This window comes from Cherax quadricarinatus, chromosome 16 (genome assembly GCF_038502225.1).
Source record: "Cherax quadricarinatus isolate ZL_2023a chromosome 16, ASM3850222v1, whole genome shotgun sequence".
NCBI lineage: Eukaryota > Metazoa > Arthropoda > Malacostraca > Decapoda > Parastacidae > Cherax > Cherax quadricarinatus.
This window is the reverse complement of record NC_091307.1, coordinates 29,060,129-29,068,063: the sequence shown is the minus strand read 5'-3', so window position 1 is coordinate 29,068,063 and position 7,935 is coordinate 29,060,129.

Here is a 7,935-nt window from a genome sequence, read left to right as displayed (position 1 = left end):
TTTTTAGTAAATGTCTACAGGAGAAGGGGTTACTAGCCCATTGCTCCCGGCATTTTAGTCGCCTCATACGACACGCATGGCTTACGGAGGAAAGATTCTTTTCCACTTCCCCATGGACAATAGAAGAAATAAAGAAGAACAAGAGCTATTTAGAAAAAGGAGAAAAACCTAGATGTATGTATATATATATGCATGTGCGTGTCTGTGAAGTGTGACCAAAGTGTAAGTAGGAGTAGCAAGATATCCCTGTTATCTAGCGTGTTTATGAGACAGAAAAAGAAACCAGCAATCCTACCATCATGCAAAACAGTTACAGGTTTCTGTTTCACAGTCATCTGGCAGGACGGTAGTACTTCCCTGGGTGGTTGCTGTCTACCAACCTACTACCTATATAGTGGTACTGACAATTACAGTAAACAATTTACAATTTACAATTTTTTAACATTTTCGATGAAATTTCAACATTTTTACTCAAGTACCTTAAGATATTGAATGTACAAATTGGTGATCATGGCATCTAAACCCTCCTTCCAGTTATTGGAATGAAGATTGATCAAACCATTTTTATCTGTTGTCCTTGAATCAAATTTTATAATTGGTACTTTAATAGGTAAATGTTAAATAAGGTGTTTCATTAGTAACATTAAACCCTTTCAGGGTCCAAGGCCCAAATCTGGAGTCACGCACCAGTGTCCAAGAATTTTCAAAAAAAAAATTTGTTATTTTTTCTTATGAAATCGTAGAGAATCTTTTTGTGAAGGTAATAAAACAAAAAGTACGAAATTTGGTGGAAAATTGACGAAATTATGCTCTCGCGAATTTTGATGTGTCAGCGATATTTACGAATCGGCGATTTTGCCGACTTTGACTCCCATTTTAGGCCAATTACATTATTCCAATCAACCAAATTCTTAGCTATTTCACTAGTATTACTTCTATTCTATCGATTGAGCACAAGAAATCGCCAAGTCAACTGTTTCAACTACAAAATAAAGTGATCGGAAATTGTTAATTTGGCCAATTTAACACAAAGTTCAAAATATTCCAATTTCAAAATAGGGTCCAGAATAAACAATGTAGGCATTCCTGGCACTAAACTAACATTTCCTCTGTTCATTAGTTATGTTTTGAGGCTTTACAAATAAATTCCATTTTGATTTTTTATTCACATAATGAATTTTTATTCACACCAAAAAATAGAAGATTTACTGTTATGCAATACTGTAATAATTGTATAAATATCATCACCATATTTGTGAATGTATATTAGACCCACCAGCTGATGTGTATTAGACGTGTGAGGTCGTTTGTTTACTCTTGAATATCGGCAAAAATTTAACATTTCCGCTACTTTGAGCTCAGTTTCAAGCCATTTCCAGTGCTAAAACCAATCAAAATCATCTCTATTTCTGTAATATGTCTTCCATTCTATCAAATGAGACCAAGAAATCGCAAATACAACTATAAAAAACATACGAAAAAACACTGCAAAGTTGCTGTTTTAATCGAAAAATCATGATTTCAGTTTTTTTTCTCTCATTATACACAGTGTGCTGCAGGATCTGTTTTATGTGGTGCACACATACCACATAGATGTATTCTCTCATATCTAGGCCCAAATGTACCACTCACAGTTTATCAGAGTGAGCTGAGCTCATGGCGTAGATCTACGGTTTGGACCCTGAACGTAAAGCCGTAGATCTACGGGACGGACCCTGAAAGGGTTAAATGGAACTTAAGGCTACTGTCAAGGTGGATACCTAGGAATTTTCCCTCTGTGAGTCTTGTGATAGAGGATCCATTTAGCATTATTTTAAGTGGAACACTTGCAACTTTGTTTCCAAACTGAATGAAGTAAGTTTGGTCAGTATTTAGGGTAAGTTCATTAGTCATCATCCAGGCAGATATTTTCTGCAATTCACCATTGACAGTGTTTGCTAGTATGACTGTGTTTGGGTTGGAGAAGACGCATGTTGTGTCATCTTCAAATAATATGGGCTTGAGAAGCTGTGATGCATTCGGTAGGTCACTGATGTAGATGAGAAAGAGGAGTGGTCCCAGGACACTTCCCTGTGGGACTCCTACTGTGATTGGTTGTGTGGAAGAGTTTGCACCATTTGCGTACACGTATTGGCTTCTGTTACTAAGGTATGACTTTAGGTAGTTGACCGAGTGGCCTCATACACCATAATGTGTTAATTTAGTGTGCAGCAATTCATGGTCGACTGTATCAAATGCTTTAAGTAAATCAATGAAAATTCCCAGTGGGACTTTCTTCTAATGAGCGGTATATATTAGTTATAACATGTGTATGATAGCATCATTTGTGCTTTTATTATTCCTGAATCCAAACTGACAGGGGTTTAGTATGTTGTTTGAGACGAGGTAGGAACTGATCCATCTATGAATTAATTTTTCAAAGATTTTAGAGAGCAGTGGTAAGTTAGATGTTGGTCTATAGTTATTCAAGTCGGCTTTATCACCTCCTTTGTGGATCAGGGTGACCCTCGCTATTTTGGGCTGGGAAGGTAGAGGATTCAATGGATTTGTTAAAGAGTTGCAATAATTGGTGACAATACTTGAGAAGCTTTTTTGTACATAAAAGCAGGCAAGTTGTTTGTCTCCTGCCTTGTTTTTAAGGGTGTTGATGATAGCAAGACCTCTAGTTAGGTTGGTTGGAGCTAGGAATAGCGTATTTGGGTAGGTACCTATGAGGTAGTCTGATGGACGGGTGTTTGAGCTTGGAATTTTGCTTGCTAGATTCTTTCCTATGTTGGAGAAGAAAACATTGAATCTGTTTGCTGTTTCAGTTGGTGGGAGTTGGGGTTCGTTTGATTTTGTTAATTTGATTGTTTTGTTTTTGGATATCCTTTTACTTCCTAGAATTTCAGATAGGGTTTTCCAGGTCTTTTTTATATCACCTTTGATGTTTTATAATCTGTTTTCATAGTACGACTTTTTAGACTTCTTATCAGGCTGGTAAGTGCTGACTAGTAACATTTAGACTGAACTCTAGTTATCTGACCAATTCTGTACTGTTTTTCATATTGGTGCTTTGTGTTAATGGATTTGAGGATGGTGGGTGTTAGCCAGGGACTATTTAGTCTCTTTGCTGTGAGCTGTTTAGTTTTTTTATGGCAATACTTGTTACAGAGGTAGTGGGTTCTTTTTATAAAGTTATTAATACATTCATTAGTGTCTGCATATCTTTCAAGCTCATTATGCCAGTCGACATTATTCACAGCTGCTATAAAGTTATTTACAGTTGCTTCGTTATGCAGTCTGAAGGTAACTTTAGTAGTATCTTGGGGCAGTTTACCTAGGTTGGTTATGAGAAAGGTTGGGTAGTGGTCTGTGGTGTTGTCTGTGATTATGCCTGATTTTAAAGGGGATATGGTGTTAGTCCAGATGTGGTCCAATAAAGAGATATTATTCTTTAAAATTAACAAGCAATGAAAGGTTATTGCTAAACATAATGAGGGCAAATTCCTGGTCCTGCATCTTGACAGCAACCTGAAATTCAACACCCATATCCAACAAATAACAAAGTCTCTCCAAAACAGTTGGGATCCTCTCCAAGATGTGTTACTATGTATTGCAGTCAGCCCTACTCACACTGTACTATTCACCCATCTGTCCCTACCTCACCTATGTTATTTGTGTCTGGGGATCAACAGCAGCAATACACCTAAAGCCAATAATAACCCAACAGAAAGCCGCAGTAAGAATTATCATGCAATCCAATGCAAGACAACACACACCCCCACTCTTCAAAGACCTAAACCTACTCACCTTATAGAACATTCACACCTACTATTGTGCAACCTACATTTATAGAACTATAAATTCTAATATTAACCCTGAACTAAAACACTTTCTTGATAGTTGCAATAAGACACACAGACACAATACCAGACACAAAAATCTGTGACATTTCCTGTGTCCAGCTAAACCTCTACAAAAATTCGATGTACATAAAAGGGCCTAAATTCTGAAACTCCCTGCCTGAAAACTCTAGAACCACAGACTCGACCTCCATTTTCAAAACGACTGTCAAAAAACATCTGATCTCCCTAACACACCCCATCATCAGCTAACCAAATGAAAACCACCTAATTCTCTTTTTGTATCATAAACATATCCAGAACAATATAGTCTTACTCTTGCTATCTGTGATTCCCCTCTAACTTGTACACCCACCCAAATGACTGTAAACATAAAATTCCTAATATAACTATTGCCTATTCAATCTTAAGTTAGTCCTAAGTTTGCCTAAGATACTCTTCCAGTATATGTGCTTTAATAGAAACAGTGTATCATGCCAAGACAAATCCAATCCCATCACCATTATTATTATTATTATTATTATAATCAAAAAGAAGTGCTAAGCCACAAGGGCTATACAGCCCAATCCCATCACCAAATCTACCATTTGTAATATTATTATATGATTTGTACTACCTATGTATGTATCTAATTATGTATCTATATCAATATAGAGTAAGAATTAGTATTAGTTTTCCTGAAATGCCTAGGCATGCTAGTGGCATTCATTGTAATTAATATTTTATAACATGTAAACCATACATTGTAAGCTTTACAAGGAAATAAAGATTTTGATTTGATTTGAAAATGGAGCTGAAACTAACTGGTCCTACTATGCGGTACTGCATGGTCCCCATTTTTTTTCATACAGCACGCAGTGAGTGCGTAGACCCATTCACTCATGACTAGGCTGCTCAGGCCTTTTGTGCCAAATTTGAAGCCAGAAAAAATAAAACGTAGATCTACGTTCAGAGTGCTAGCAGTAAGGATGTAGATCTACATTTGGACTGTTAAGAGGTTAAGAAAAAAGCAAAATCTGAGAAGAATTTATACAGATGTTCATAATGTTCATATCTGCAAATGTTCCTTTGTAAGAAATTAATTAGTTCCCAAAATGCAATGTTCATAACTGTAGTTGTTTGTAATTTGAATGTTTGTAAGTTTAGGGATTCCATTCTTTCTTCCTGGTCACCTGAATCTTCCTTTTCTGTTATCAACTAAATATTCATTGTTTCATCTGAATATATTACTTTTTTACTGAATAATGGATATTCCTTCTCTTCTGAATACAACAGGTTTCTCTCGATGCACGTTCACTATCATATGATGTCCCATTTCTATTGGCAATTTAGTATACACGATATGCATTTGCTATATGTGATAGGTTCACAAACTGTATTGAAGATTCTCGTTGGAAATTCTTTTTCTTTGAACTAAATATTCTTCATCTCAGCAGAGTATTCCTTCTCATGTCAAATGACTGTTACTTCTCCTGTATCAGCATGAAGACAGATTATGCAAGTATTGTAGGTGATACTACAGGAATGTAAGAGAAGTGGCTTAATACAGTAATTATTTATTTAGTGGTAGAGTGCAGGTATGATCAATTTAAACAGTAATATTAAATAGTCCCTTTGACCACCTAAATACCTTGTTATTACCAAATAATGAGAGTTTGTTTTAAAATAACAGACTTATCATGTTGTATATGCCAGAATGCAAAGTGGGAAGATGGGAGGACTTTGAAAATGTAAGTGTTTACATACCTATGTACCTTCGAGATGTACATAAATACTATATAACTGAACCTGTCAGCTTGGCTTAATTGTCAGTGTTCTTTTTATCCCACGTCAAGTATGTATTCCCTTTTGCCATACTTTGTGAAAATCTATTGAAACATCACAAAATTTCTCTCTATCGTTGGTGTTAGATAATACGAAACAAGTTTGAGAGGATTGAAGTATATTAGGTAAATTTAACAAGGTTAGGTGAGGCTACTAAATTCAAAATGAAAAATTTACATACCATGTTAATTCACTTGATTAAATCTAGAGTATCAATACTTAATTTAAAATGTTGGGATTTTTATTTTTTTATTATATTTCAGCTTGTGTGATACTTGGCTTATTAGGGAATACTAGCACTGTAAATATAAATGATTTGATATATTTATCTTCATTAATTTCCTTGAAGACCAGTACACATATTGACATTGACAGGTTGACATTTGTATAATACTTGTTGACGTGTTTAATATACTGTATTAGAAACATATGCTGTTTAATAGATTTTTTTTTTTACTGAATGCTTTCACACTGGAATGTGTTACCAAAGTTTCCATCTTTCAAAATATATCACATTACCATTACTTCATATTCTATAAGCCTCTGTAGTAGTATGTCAGTGATATTCTATATTGATCACAGTGCTTTTTCATAATAAAAATTAATGATTGCAGTTGTTTTAGAACAACAAATGCTTAAAATACTGTAGCAGTGCAAACTAACATTCTAATTGAAGCTAAAATTTATGTATTAAAAGCGTGCACACTTAAAATTGCTTCTTTAAGCACATGCTTTATTCACAGGAATCAGGTTCATCAGGCCAGGACTCGACCCTACGAGTCTTATACCGCCTCCAGAGACAGCACAATGTAGGCATCGCCTTACCACTTGAGCCAGTGATCCTACAAGAATCATGCATGCGTGATTTCATTGCTATATAGACTGCTTGTTGAGGTGGGTATTCAAACAGGAGGAGGCTGAAATTAATCCTCGAGATACCACTGCCACGAGTGTCCTCGGATCACGAGAAAAACATGTAGCTCAGCTGCATGCATGATTCTTGTAGGATCGCTGGCTCAAGTGGTAAGGTAATGCGTACATTGTGCTGTCTCTGTAGGTGGTATAAGGTTCGTAGGGTCGAGTCCTAGCCTGCCGCAGTGTGGTAAATGATTGATATATATATATATATATATATATATATATATATATATATATATATATATATATATATATATATATATATATATATATATATAAATATATATATATATATATATATATATATATATATATATATATATATATATATATATATATATATATATATATATATATATATATATATATATATATATATATATATATATATATATATATATATATATATATATATACATACATACATACATACATACATACATACATACATACATACATACATACACAGGTCTCCCTCAACATTCACGAGGGTTAGGGGGTCAAGAGCCTCGTGAATGTTGAAAAACCGTGAATGTTTGGTGCCCCAATATATTGTAGGGAAATATAATACAATACTGCTTCCTTAACTTGTTGAACCATGAACAATCATAAAATACATGAAAATGTCGTAAATTGTGCTAAATATATACATGTTATGCTTTAATAACATGTATGTTATTAACCCTTTGACTGTTTCAGGCCCCTCTCTGAAACTGTCATTCTATGTCGCCAAATATTCAAAAAAAAAAAAATTATTTTTTCTTATGAAAATGTTAAGATTATTTTTCTGAGTGTTTTAGTCCAAAAAAAAAATTTTTGCCATCGGTACTTACCGAGATATAGAGCCGTGAAGTTTGCAGAAAATGAGCCGCGTATGGCAACAGCGGCGACTGCCGCTCACCCGGTAAACTTTAGTTTACTTGTAATTGAAGGTTTTTTGTTTTTTTCACTATTTTATTTTTTCACATAACTTATGTGGCCTATGAGACCAAAGTAAGGTGCAATGTATATATATACACTCGTTGTATACAACACAATAAGCACACAAACATAATTATCAATAAATTGTTTACAAAACTTGTTTACAAAAACAAACAAACAAACAAACAATTCTTCTTCTTCTTCTTCTGCTCCTCCTCCTCCTCCTCCTCCTCCTCCTCCTCCTCCTTGTCTTGTGTGCGAGTGTGTGGCTTATAATTGTTTTGAGTCAGAAGTCGGCAGCTGTCAAAGTGACATATTGTCTCATTAGTCACTACCCCTACTGCCTGTCAAAACAATGGGGTCGGATGCTGCTTCCCCTCCTCCATTCTATCTAATTATCTTTCTCCCTCATTCTATATCTTTCAAT